This window comes from Asterias amurensis, chromosome 7, assembly GCF_032118995.1.
Source record: "Asterias amurensis chromosome 7, ASM3211899v1".
In the NCBI taxonomy this organism is placed as follows: Eukaryota; Metazoa; Echinodermata; class Asteroidea; order Forcipulatida; family Asteriidae; genus Asterias; species Asterias amurensis.
This window is the reverse complement of record NC_092654.1, coordinates 4,873,670-4,887,969: the sequence shown is the minus strand read 5'-3', so window position 1 is coordinate 4,887,969 and position 14,300 is coordinate 4,873,670. Positions and strand designations below refer to the sequence as shown.

The following is a 14,300-nucleotide window of genomic DNA, read 5'->3' as shown; positions in this document are numbered from 1 at the left end:
CAAATGATCTTGTGTTATTAAAATAGCTGCATGTACATGTGGTGTTTACATCTTCATCGCGAGCTGCTTGTGATGTGTGCAGATGTTTTGCAATCAAGAAACAGTCCATTCAATTACAGAAATATAGACAATTGGGTTAGTTTGCCTGGACGAGGACACTGATTGCGTATAGTGGCTACTCGATATAGCACTAAACAGGAAGCACATAAGGCCTTGGCATGTCTAACGCCGTCTTGTTCAACCGGTAGAGCAATCTTAAAGACACTGGACACATCGGTAAATACTAAAAAAATTGTTAACATGAAAATGTACTTGTTAACGAGCAACGGAGAGCTGTAGATAGAATAAAACATTGTGAAATAACGTGGATTAAAAAAAAAAGGGGTAATCCCCGCCTCCAAAGAAAACAAAAAAGTAAAAGAGACTTCAGGCCTGAAGCCTTTTAAATTATGCATCTGCTGAAAGCACCAAATGTATTGCCACCATGGTATTTTTTCTTTTATCTTTTCTCTTGCAAATTCGTTGAACATTAATTCTTGAGCCCAAATTTTCACAGGTTTGTTATTTCATGCATGTTGGGATACACCGAGTGAGATTACTGACATTAAGTGTCCAGCCGTCGATTTCACCAATGACTCTTCCTTACTTAGGATTAATCTTAGGACTTAGGATGAGTTAAGATTCGTATCCAAAAGGCGTAAGACACATTGAACCCATCCAAAGTTAGAACGGGATACTCGTCCTAACTCGAGATATGATATTCTAGCGTTTCGTGAAATCGGCTGCAGTGCCTTTAAAGTTGAGGTATTATACAGTTCAGACTTGTATGCTTACTATAGGTGTGTCACATGAAAATGGCAAATGATGTGCTTATTGTGTTTGAATAAAGACAGCAAGGTAGGGTTGACCAAATCGCAGTAATGAAGGCTTGTTAGGTACAAAAACGTACCCTCTTTGAATCAAGATAAGGTACTACAATACAAAAAAAAAACGTTTGACAAAATCACAGGTACTATAGGCACAACAAACTGATTTAATCTAATTTAATCAAGAGAAGGTAAAGTAATGTTAGTGTTGGCTAAATTGCAATTTCTTTTAAAGCTTACTACCAAAGATCGAGGTACAAAACTTGTGCTGACAAAACCGCATTTTGATAACATCGGCACTTTCCATCTTACTAGATATTTCGAGAGATTTCACGGTAATAATTAATTTGACTGTCATTTTATGCCTCTGTGATGAATTGTGATGCTAATTACTTCAGCTGATTACAATTCACCGTTTGGTTTGTACACAGGGGATGTCATTGGATCTTTGAAAACAGTCTAAAATTAAACTGTATACGTAGGCCTAAGGTGGTCATTTGTCGAGAATGTCCCGACGGCAAGAAGCCATAAAAAAGCATTCGGGGACCTTAAGACTTCAAATAATTAAAACTTTGTTTTCGCTTTGTTTGTCATTATTTTTTTTAAAATGTACAAGGCTACCCCTTTTAAGCCTGCCAATTTATTGACGTTTATTTTTGTCTAACTTGTTTTCAATGATTCTGTGTAGGTTTCAACCACATGGGCAAGCAATAATACGGCTTTCTTATTTGTACTTGTATCGATAAGTTTGTTAACTTCTACGTTTAATGTGGTTTCTTCTCTTTACATTGTCATTACTAATGCTCAGCGTGTTAATTCTCTTTAAAGACACTGGACACTATTGGTAATTGTCAAAGACCATTCTTCTCACTTGGTGTATCTTGACATAATGCACAAAATAATAAACCTGTGAAAATTTGAACTCAATTGCGAGACAAAAATGAAAGAAAAAACACCCTTGTCACACGAAGTTGTGTGCTTTCAGGCGCGATTTCGGGACCTCAAAATCTAATTTTGAGATCTCAAAACCAAATTCAAATAATTTTAGTGAATTGCTTCTTTCTCGAAAACTACGCTACTTCAGAGTGAGCCGTTTCTCACAATGTTGTATACTATCAACAGCTCTCAATTGCTCGTTACCAAGTAAGTTTTTATACTAACAATTATTTTGAGTAATTACCAATAGTGTCCACTGCCTTCAGACGCTTGGACTTGTTTTCACTTTTCTCAATGAATTATATAATGATTTGATGCTTGATATATTGTAAACTGTTGACATTATCTCCCGGGAATAAAACAAATCAAACGGCTTTCTTTCACCTGTACCAACTTTGTTTGGATCAAAATTCTAGTATTTTCTTAAAGGCACTGGACAGTGGATACAATTATTAATCTTTTCCTCTAAACTGAAGAAATTATTGGGAAAGAAAACAATTATTTTTCAAATGTTGGTTTTCCTTATTTTTACACGAATGCCGACGTAAAGACCACTATTACGTTGGAACTAATGCGATGTACATGTGCACGATGCTAATAGGCCGATGTATAAGCTATTTAATAGCATCGGGTGAAGATATTTGTATACTCAGTGTACACGTTCGTTATTTTTTAACTACACGCATAATAGGTCGACTTTGAGTGCCGTCCATTTTGGCTCAACTCCCTATGCCATCCTTCCCTGCTCCCCGCACATCTTACGCCACCAGTATTTTAATTAAACGCTCATTCCCACATTCATCCAGTACAAAATAAGGTCAAGGAAATCTCCACAAAACATGGCTTAACTTCTGCTTTTAATTAAAAAAGGACAAAATGGTCTAGAGTCACTTTACCTATAAGACAAGGTTATACGCTAAAGGGATCACCGTTAAAGGCACATGTTTTATATTTCAACCGGAGGCGAAATTGTCATGCAGAATTCATAGTAATGCATACTAAAAGAAAAAGTGTCATTCAATAAAAAATAATTAATTAGCAATATTTTTTTCGTGTACAAATCCTTAATATTTAAATGAACAACTTAATACAAAAAAAAACAATATTTTCTGTTGTAGCCTCCAAAATAATTCCACAGCCATTATTATGATATGACTACGTCATACCCTGTCAGAGCAGTATCATTTCCTCTTTACCTCAGTCGAGAATTACGTAGCAAAATGCGTAGCAACGCGTTGCTGTAGCAACGCCGTTTCCAAGGCAACGTATCTGATGGATGAAACATCGTTTGGGATGAATGAGCCATCGCGGTCCAGAGGTTGATGAATGACTAGGATTTGGATAAATTCTCGGGGTTGTCTCGTGGGGCCATAAAAAGCGCGAGACATGCTGCCCTGGACAAAATCATACTACAAGTCATAGACACACCAACGCCATCGGTCAATACTCGGTCCCATAGCAAAATATTACATTACACTTGTAAATACACTCTATAATTTTTTGTTTTTTGGTAAAAAGTTCCTGTGTTCATTTTCCCTCACCGTAAGTCGAATAGTCATGACTTGAAGAGTCTAGAAATGTTATATCCTCATACACGAGAATGTATCAATCTGTACCGCACCAAAGCTTTGACTTCTGCACCTGCAGTATATAATTTGAGTTCTCGCATCTTAGTTTTTGCCTATTTCAACTGCTATATATACACCATTATCACGCTGTCACCGTCTTGATCATACTCCCTGCTTCCATAACAATAATGAATGCCAATATCCATTGCGCAAAGATGGCAACCGACTATTATTTCGTCCAGCCTCAGTTTGATTTATACAATGAGTTGGAATGGAGTCAAATCAAGATGGCCACACAGTGATAAAGGTATGCCGGGTGTATTCCCTTGAGTGATACCCAACTGATATCCAATGTAAATTACTTCCCTTTTTAAAGACACTGGACACTATTGGTAATTGTCAAAGACCAGTCTTATCACTTGGTGTTTCTCAACATATGCATGAGATAACAAACCTGTGAAAATTTGAGCTCAATTGGTCGTCGAAGTTGCAATATAATAATGAAAGAAAAAACACCCTTGTCACACGAAGTTGTGTGCGTTTAGATGGTTAATTTCGAGACCTCAAGTTCTAAACTTGAGGTCTCGAAATCAAATTCGTGGAAAATTACTTCTTTCTCGAAAACTACGTCACTTCAGAGGGAGCCGTTTCTCACAATCTTTTATACCATCAACCTCTCCCCATTACTCGATACCAAGTGAGGTTTTATGCTGATAATTATTTTGAGTAATTACCAATAGTGTCCACTGCCTTTAACTAGAGAACGTTCACTGGTATTATATTAGAATTTCTGTCTACAGCTTCTGGCGCTCGTCGCAAATTACCCAATTAGGGGACTTGTCTCTTAACCCGGTTTAAGCCTCTTTCGTTTTTGCGCTTCTTCGCTATCCAGGGATGAATTGAATGGGCGTGGTTTCTTGTTAGTGCGTCGATGGATCTATTGATGATGTAAAAAGATGATTAACAACGAGTCTCATGATGTCACTACGAGATGCCGTAGCTCTGTTTATTACGCTGCTTGTTTCATGGTCTACGTTTTAGCATTGGTAATGACAGAATATAGAGTGAGTATCATCCATAGCAGGAAGTGTTAATTAACTAATTAACCAGTACACATGCTGAGTGAAAAACAAAATGGATAACCAATTGAAAGCATCGTTGCAGTACCCGCTGCAAAACATAGGATTCGAACTGCCTCTAGCTACCGGGCAACCTCGGTAGTCTAATTGGTAAGACACTGCTCTAGAATTGCAAGGGTCTTGGGTTCGAATCACACCCAAGTAATATGTCTGAGAAATTTTGTCACGGGACTCGGGAAAGTACTGAGTATACAGTGCTTACACACACATCGGTGTATGGGTAAAAAAAAAAACGATTACAACTAAAAGCAGTGTGTGTTTCTGCTTGTCTCACATTTTTGTTCAGTTACTTGTTTCTTTGCATAGCAAATATTTATTGTGGTTTATTAAGCTGAAGTGCGCGAAAGAAACGTGTTCCCACATTTTCCCTATTCGAGAAAAACGAGACGCAGTCTAAACGACTCCAATTCTATCAAAAGAATCAAGTTATACGAGGTATCTATACAGTCACGACTGGTTTGTACACACGTCTGTGGATAAGCATCCAACCACTTTATTGTCTAAATTTACAAGCAATCTAACGAAAGTCAACACTATTGTATAGACAAAGTGAGTCACATGTTTCGCTAATAATAATAATTTAGAGAACGTTAGTGCAAAACAAGTACGGAGGTCTGGAAGCTCCATGCAAACTTGTTGAGATCCTAAGATAGTTATCAGATGACGATACCATGATGTTATCACGTGGGGTGTCGGGATCGAGCGGATAAGAGCATCGGACTCAAGTTCCGGTGGTTCATCGGGATATGGGTTCGAATCCCAGTCGTGTCCTTGAGCAAGACAATTAACCATAAACTTATCTCCACCCAGTGGTAAAATGGTACCTGTGAGGGCAGAGATGGTTTATGTGAATGATTAGCTTGGTGGAGCGCGGTAACTCGCAGCACCGGCTGTATACTGCATAGGGAGCTGAGATGGTTTAAGGCGTTAAATATATGGCCAAGTGACGGGTCGATTTCAAAAAGAGTTAGGACTAGTCCTCCGTTAGGACTAGTCCTAGGAGGTATCAAAAACGCATGGCTATAGTCCTAAGATAGGACGAGTAACTCGAGATAAGACTAGTCCTAACTTTTTGTAAAATCCACTCAATAATTTGGGAAAGCGCTTTGAAACGACCTACATTAATCACAATCCTAAGACATATCAGGCTCAAGATTGCACAAGTCAGATTGCACTTCTATAGAGTATATTATTATCAACATGCAACTAAAATAGTGACGTTGTAATTCCATATTATTATCAACATGCAACTAAAATAGTGACGTTGTAATTCCATAAGCACTTACTGGACACCACACCAGAAGAAAAATAATTATCAATGAAAAATGTAGGAACGAAATCTGACAGTACTGGGGTATTGTAAACAGGTATCATCTTGGAAGCAATAAAGACATTCATTGTCGGTATCATACTTGAGGTCTACGTCCACCTGCCGTCGATCGATATCGTTGGAAATCATCAATTGCGTTTTCTTCTACAATACAATATTAATCTGCATAGGAGTATACCTTGTAACAATCTGCTCGCTGAAAGGAAGTATAGCAAGCTCTTTGGAAGGTGTGTTGGTTCGTTCAGGCACAAGACAAGTATCCCTTTTGCATTTAAAGGCACTGTACACTATTGGTACTTACTCAAACAAATTGTTAGCATAACATCTTACTTGGTAACGAGCAATGGAGAGCTGTTGTAGTAGCAAACATTGTCAGAAACGGCTTCCTCTGAAGTAAAGTATCTTTTGTGAAAGGAGTAATTTCTCACTGAAATATTTTATTTGAATTCGAGACCTAAGCTGAGGTCTTGAAATAAGTCATCTGAAAGCACACAACCTGTGCGTCAAGGGTGTTTCTGTCTTCCATTATTCTCTCACAATTTCGACAACCAATCCAGTTTTCATATGTTTGTTATTTTATGCACAAGTTGAGATACACCAAGTGAGAATACTGTGTCCGATTTCTTTAAAGGAAGTCCTATTATATTTGAACACGTTGCCTTGGATCGGACGAGTTGGTCTGTAAAAAGCATTTGTATAACCGTTTTTTGAATAAAATGCATATGGTTGGAACGATGTTTGAAAAGTAGAATACAATGATCCACACAAATTTGCCTCGAAATTGCGTGGTTTTCCTGTTACTGTGCGAACTAACACGGTCGGCCATTTATGGGAGTCAAAAATTTGACTCCCATAAATGGCCGACTGTGTTAGTCGACGAGGTAAAAGGAAAACCGTGCAGTTTCGAGGCATGTTTGTGTGGATCATTGTATTCTACTTTTACAACATCTTTCTACCCATGTACATTTTATAATAAACTGTTACAAACCTTTTCAAAGACCAACTCGACCGATCCAAGGTAACGTGTTCCTTTAAGGTACACTGTGAGTACGTTCCGTAAAGGAACAAAATAATGAAATTCCACTCTCTTTATAATCAATATTTTACTTGTTATAGTTCTCATGAAAGCCAGTACTCTAGATGAGAACATCATCAGGTAGAAGGAGATTTAAACTATGGTTTTTTTTTTTCAAAAAGTAATGCATAGGCCTACAAATAGACAAAGAGTTACTTGATATTATGACAGAAATATTTTTATGGATTTGACATTGGTTTTGACATTGGCAATCAATGGTCTCGAAATCAATTTAAATGTTTTAGTGAAATATTACTTCTTTCTTAAAAAAAAAAAAAAACTACGTCTCGTCAGCTTACCATTGCTCAGTTGAGTAACTACCAATAATGTTCAATTAAATGAACGAGGGTGGTGACCTCATATGATCGAGCTAGAAATCAGAGGTCTTTGGTGGTTCGGGTCACAACCGCCCCCCCCCCCCCGGCACTGCACTAATTGCCCGCTTGCGAGAAGTGCATCCGGTACTTGGTGATGAAGCACAAGGTCATTTTGCCGGCACTGAGTCCAGTCAGCGCAGGTAATAAGCTCATGTTAATCGCAAATTAGATCATTCATTACCTTCACCTACCGAGTAATATTGTTTAACTATGACGTGATTAATCTACGTCAGAATAAAATGATGCATAAGAGATCGGCAAAAATAACAAACAAAAATTGTGCTTTTAAAAGTCATGAAATGCGATAATTATTATTCACTTTGGTTTTTACCTATGCATCGATGTGTGTTAGCACTGTATACTCAGTACTTCCCCTAATCCTGTAAAAAATATATTACTGGCATATAATTATTAGCATGAACGAGCACTCATTTCCACAGCGCGTTTCTGTTGCGGACGCAACCCACTCAAACATTGCCCGCACCATTATAAAAGTAGAGAACGGGAATATCCCCTTTTGCAGACGCTGTTCCTAATGAAAAGTAGAGGAATAATTTCCTTGCCTCTTCAATACCCTCTTAAGAGAAGCGAGGGCCCCTTGTAACATCTCCGTTGTAATCCATGTTTCTCAAGGAACCTTTTATACATCTAATCTTCATCTAGTTATCCGCAAAACTCAACAAAGTCAACGTCAGAGCCAGCTATAGCCCTGATGGGAACGTATATGTAACAAATATCATCTGCACATTCGCTAGTCGGACTTGTTTAATAATGCAAGACGCCGGGAAACTAAGCAATGGCAACCCGTCGAGCCGGCTCCCCTTCGCTCAGTCTGAAACACTAGTGGGTTAAAGGACCCCTTGTATGATGTCAAGATGAGGTAGGCCTACACCATCGATAACAAAATATCTAACCGTTTTTCCACACACATCATTGGCACCACGTTTATGATAAGAATACCCAAGTATACATTTAACATTTTGTGCGTATTTAACTTCACAGCCAATCAGCCTACAACTTATAGTTAAAACCATCTCTATTTAGGTTGTAGTAAAGCATGCGAAGTACACATAACTACCACATTGTCTTTCGGTTTGGCTCATTTTGGTTCTCCTCTTCAGGATGAATTTACAACAATAAGTGATCCATTATGATGATGAAGAGTGAGATCAGATGAACATGAGGGATTGCTCGAAACACTGCCCTAGTTTCATATACAATGGGATAACATTACTTATGCATTGCTTTATAGCCGAAATTACTGGGGCATGATCGCTATAAAGTCACGAACGTCGATGACGGGTTTGTCCTGTGACCGTAAGGACCGCGAGGCAACCAGTTTCACGCAGGCAATCGCCTTCAACAATAAAAACTGTCACATTTCAATTTTTTCGTAAACAACATTTTAAGGAAAGTAAGACGTGAAGAACACAATGAAATTGATGAAGTGGTCCTTTTGCACGTATACAGTTGGTACCTCGAAGTTGCCTTCGGTAACTGTCAAAGACTAGTCTTCTCACTTGGTAGATCTCAACATATGCATCAAATAACAAACCTGAGAAAATTTGAACTCAATTATTGGTCGTCGAATTGCGAGAGAATAATGGAAGAAAAAACACCCTTGTCGCACAAGTTGTGTGCTTTCAGATGCTTGATTTCGAGACCTCAGCTAAAGCATAGAATTCAATTCAATATTTTAGTCAGAAGTTAGTGAACAGCTACGTTAGTTCAGAGGGAGCTGTTTCTCACACTGTTTTATACTACATATAAACAGCTCTCTATTGCTCTTTACCAAGTAAGTTGTTATGCTAAAAATTGTTTCGAGTAAAAAAGCCAATAAGGCACTAATAACTAATTCAATTCAATTCAAAATTGGTTTATTTTCATATAAAAATACAAGACCAAATAAAAAGTCACAGACTAATGGCATTTGGTGAACAATAAAATTACATCAAAAATGTATGTACAACTCTCCTTTGCTAAAAGAAAGAGAACATGATTTATACAGTCAGTGTAGTATCATGTGTACCGTGCATTCTGGATTGGTTCCCCACCATAGGGGGACTTTTGGGACGCTTGGTGGCAGCAGACACACCAGGTAAAATCCATTGTTCTCGGTAATGCGCGCATGCTCAAAACTACGTAAACAATGACAATTCACCTGGAAAGTCTGCTGCCACCTAGCGATCATAAGTCTCCCAATACAATTATTTGGCTGGAAGATAAACCCTAAAGGGCCAAAATCCTTCAAGTGCCAAAGTGCAGGACTGAGAGTGATTTGGGTTTTAAGGGATCTGCAGCACAGGGGGATTTTAGTTTGTGCTACAATGAGTTTTTGTTAGGGTAGGACTTAGAAGGACTTGTGCTACCAAGCTGTTTTTACATAGAAATATTGAGGAGGTTTTTTAGGTCATATGCGGCATGGCCAAAATAGTAATCTAAGGTGTTGGGACCCAGAAGAGCACATAAAGCAAATTACAACGTTGACTCCCTAACTTTTGCCAGAAAAGGATTAAGAAGGATTCGGGCTAATAGGTATATTTACAATAAGGAGAAGGATTTATACAGAAGGATGTCATGTAAATGACAACTTTAATCTGAAGGATATAGAAGGATTTGGGCAGTATGTTACATAAAGGGTCTAGTCTGTTAGTTAATGTCTCAAATGTGTACCCCCTCTTAAATGCAAACAATTACATTTAAATTTCGTATCAAAATAAACATTGAAAATATGAGTATTTTAAAGGGGGCTGGACCGAGGAGGCTTGAAATTAATAGAGGCCAGGGACATCTTGGACCACGATATATTTTTACCAAACAAAGCTACGTCCACTTTGGTTAAATAAGTAAAACTCCGCCCTCCTCCCTGGCTATGTATCGTTATAGTAGTTTATTTTTTGTTCAGTTCTGATACCTCGCGGACATAACGGAGGCATGTGCCTCCTTGCCAATGTTCATTGCCTTGATGCCCTTTAAAATGCTCATTATGCACATGTTTGTTTCCATCTAGAGGTGTCCTTCACGAAGGAAAGACTGCAATGCCCTTACAAGACCTACCAGGTTTTAATGTATAGTAAGTGAACGTATATTGTTTAGTGTTGATTCTTAACCGGCGACCGTGCGAAGGGAAATGGCTTCATTGGCATTGTACAACTCAGTCCTTTATAGTTTTTTCTTCTTTTCTTTCTTGCAATAATCATCGGCGAGTGGATTTTTTCTTTCCTCTGAAATTTTCTAGCAACTGCAGAATTCCCGAAGATGCATTGTGCTGAATATATCTTAATTAAATATAGACAACAATTATTTTCACGAATAATTGAAAAATTACGCGTTGGAATTTTTGGCCAGAATTCAAAGATTGTGATGCGTGCGGAAAGTAGTTCACAATTTAATATTGGAGCTAGCTACTTATGAGCGCGTGGTGGACTCGAACCTAGGTCAGAGGTAGAAACCCTACGTATTGTAGTAAACACAAATAAGAATAAATAGTATGATAAATACTTGAACGGTAATGTATTCACACAAACAATCCTGGAAATGTATTCCAAAAATAATGACAAACTGCAATTTAGACGCGAGCTGCAATCCGAAGTTAAACATCAGTCATTACCAAAATATAAATGCAAATTAAAATCAATAATAGGACAGTAATGGCACAAATCAGTTATACAAAAAACACATCTTTGTTTTGTTTGTATTTCTATCCAGTGTACTCGATGCTCATTTACAAATGTATTGCAGAAGTGTTTTATTCATACACGAGTTCATTTCTTTTTTCACCCTGCTAATTCAGAGTAGGCTACGTTTAAAGGGACTGGACACCAACTGGTCTTATTGTCAAAGACCAGTTTTCTCACTTGTTGTATCTCAACATATGCATAAAATAACAAACCTGTGAAAATTTGAACTCAAATTGGTCGTCAAAAGTGCGAAATAATCATGCAAGAAAAAACACCCTCAGCGAGAAATTACTTTTTTTCCCAAAAAATACATTACGTTCAGAGGGAGCCGTTTCTCACAGTGTTGTATACTATCAACATCAACTATCATTAACTCCCCATTGCACGAAAAATTATTTTGAGTAATTACCAATAGTGTCCAGTGCCTTTAACGGAAAATTGTTTGCATCACTTTTTCCTACATATTGACTCATGACATGTGTACATGTACATTAAATTTCCAGTAATTCAAATAAGTAGTGTGATGTGTAAGGATGTCAACATTTGCCGTTCTACTATCGTATGCATCTTTTATTGCTGAGTCAGTATGAAGCAATCGTCCCTATCAAAACCCACAGCCTGCCCGGTGTCGAGTTTTGTTTTTAAATAATGATTTGACGACATGTTTCCTTAATAGCCTGCGATTCACAATAAATTCGCCCGAGGGCAATCTTCTCACAGATGGCGGCGTTTCAGTTGATTCAAGTCGATTGACACTTGAATCGTGTTAAAAAAAGTTAACTTAAAGGGAAGGTACACGTTTGGTAATTTACTCAAAACAATTATTAACTTAAAAGTTGACTTGGTAACAAGCATTGGAGAGCTGTTGATATTATAAAACATTGTGGTAAACGACTCCCTCTGAAGTAACGTAGTTTTTGAGAAAGAGGTAATTTCTCACTAAGAAGTCTTTTATTCCTATCTGAAAGCACACAAATTCGTCCAACAAGGGTGTTTTTTCTGTCATCATTTTCTCGCAACTTCGATGACCGATTTAGCAAAAATTTTCACAGGCTTGTTATTTTATGCTTATGATGGAATACACCAAGTGAGAAGACTGGTCTTTGACAATTACCAAACGTGTACAATGGCTTTAAAGGCACTGGACACTATTGGTAATTACTCAAAATAATTGTTAGCATAAAACCTAGGCCTACTTGGTAACAAGCAACGGAGAGCTGTTGATAGTTTTAAACATTGTGAGAAATGGCTCACTCTAAAGTAGTAGTTTTCGAGAAAGAAAGAAATTTCCACAAAAATATTTGGATTTGATTTCCAAACTTTAGAATAAGATGTTGAGGTCCCGAAATCAAGCATCTGAGCGCACACAACTTCGTGTGAAAAGTGTTTTTTTTTTTTCTTCCATTATCATCTCGCAACGTCGACTACCAATTGAGTTCAAATTTGTTTCAGGTTTGTTATTTTGTGCATATGTTGAGATACACCAAGTGAGGAGACTGGTTTCTGACAATAACCAATAGTGTCCAGTGTCTTCACAGATTTAGAAGTCGACAGTTTTGCTTTTTGATCTTTAATTCTGCCGCTTTAACTCTTTCAATGTAAGCACAGCTTTTAATTTACATTTTCCTATACGTGTGGTGCATAAACGCGCTTTAGCGCATCACCTGCACCGGGCATGAAAAACATGGTAACACACGGGATCAGAGATATCACTATCAATTATTTCAGTTGAGTCAATTCAAGGCATTAATAATTTGATTCCCTCCTTCGACCAAAGGCGTTCGATTATAGGTTTAATCCCCTACATCTAAATACCATTACCCAAACGGCTTACCTTCCACCGCTGTCAGCTTCGATTTATCTTTCTATCCACAGAATAGGTCCAGCTACATCAGATGCCAGCCGTGAATTGTCAACGCCATTGTAGTATCCCTCTTTTATATAAAATGACAACTTGCTTGTCCAAGTGTAATTCTAGCTCACAAAATATTCCACGGGACTAGAGAAACGGCGAGTACCTCACTTCTTAGAGAACCTCCTCGAGAGTGGAACAGCTCCACGCGGTGCAAGAAATCCCTTCTGATGATCTGCTGAGGGTCGAACATTAGCGCTTGAAAAATTAATGACGTTCTGGCGATAGCATATAAAGTCTCAGCCGCTAGTGAATTGTGATGCTGTGAGCGGAGCCCTGTGCTTGGGATGTGGGATCGCTAGGTGACACACTGCAAAAGATGACGATGCGGTGTACGGCCTCCCTTGTGTTCAGTGTATGCATGCAAACACTCTGCACACACACACACACATACACCGGCAATTTTATGCTCAGTGGGAATTGTTGCTTCAATGCGTTCCCGTGTGCCGAGCAAACCGAAATGACGCTTAAAAGCCTTTGTAGTCAGGCCTTCTTTAGTAATTGTGATCTTTATTAATGTATTGTCCTCTCTCAAGCCATAAGCTATCCATAGAATGCAGTTAATCTAACCAAAAAATGGGCTCAAACTGATCACCCTTTGGGATCTTGATGATACAAGTGAAATTGCCAGTCTACACACGACCGTTCTTTGAGGGATGTGGACCGTGGACATCGAGGAAGACAATAAGGTGGCACTCACTCGCCCGGTCACGCAACCTTATGCTATTGTTGTTATATCGTTTTCCTTTCTGAACAAATCCTCTGTCGAATGAGGTGCATGCTGGTCTAGCTAGTGATCAAATTTGATAGCTAGCATTAGACCAGTATGCACCCCATTCCACGTCTATTTTGCGCGTACCGAGTATTTGCGATAAGGTCTAGGGTAGCATTGGGTGCGTTCGTTTAGCTTCCATGGGTCGACCGGTGCGTTCGAATAGCTCAGACGTCATTCCAGTGGCTCACACCTGGGTCAGCCCCCGATGACCTGCTTGTGGAGTGGGTCACTTGGGGGCTGGCCCCAGGTGCATGACGTCAATACGACAGCGGTAAGTGATCGTTAGTTAAGCTCTTGTCAGGGGCTCACCCGAGTGAGCACCGCGGGGTAGACCCAGGGAAGCTAAACGAACGCACCCAGTGTTTCACGATAACACTCGCCCTCTCGTGGTGACGTCGCACCTCGGGTGACCCACTCCAGGGCACTCTGGGGGCTGGGTTCGTCACAGGGAAGCTAAACGAACGCCCCCAAAGTTGAAAGTTGGCGTGAGCTTTACGGCAGTTCCCTTGTTGGGTATTTTACAATGGACTTCACAATTGATTATTTAGAAAAGATAATAATAAAACAACAAGCGAAGGACCCCATAAACCCGACCCGTGAGATTGCGTGTATAAGGTCACCTCGCCCCATCTCATCCGCCCA

General features: G+C 38.9%; 1 protein-coding gene across 1 annotated transcript in view; it reads right to left on the bottom strand.

Annotated features, from left to right (window-relative positions):
* LOC139940133 (synaptotagmin-10-like) overlaps positions 1-13,258 on the bottom strand; it is a 139,561-nt gene extending 126,303 nt beyond the window's left edge. The window contains exon 1 of the mRNA XM_071936386.1: positions 12,806-13,258. The gene's annotated coding sequence lies outside the window, so the exon portion shown is untranslated. The remainder of the gene's footprint in view (positions 1-12,805) is intronic.
* Positions 13,259-14,300: the final 1,042 nt, after the last annotated feature.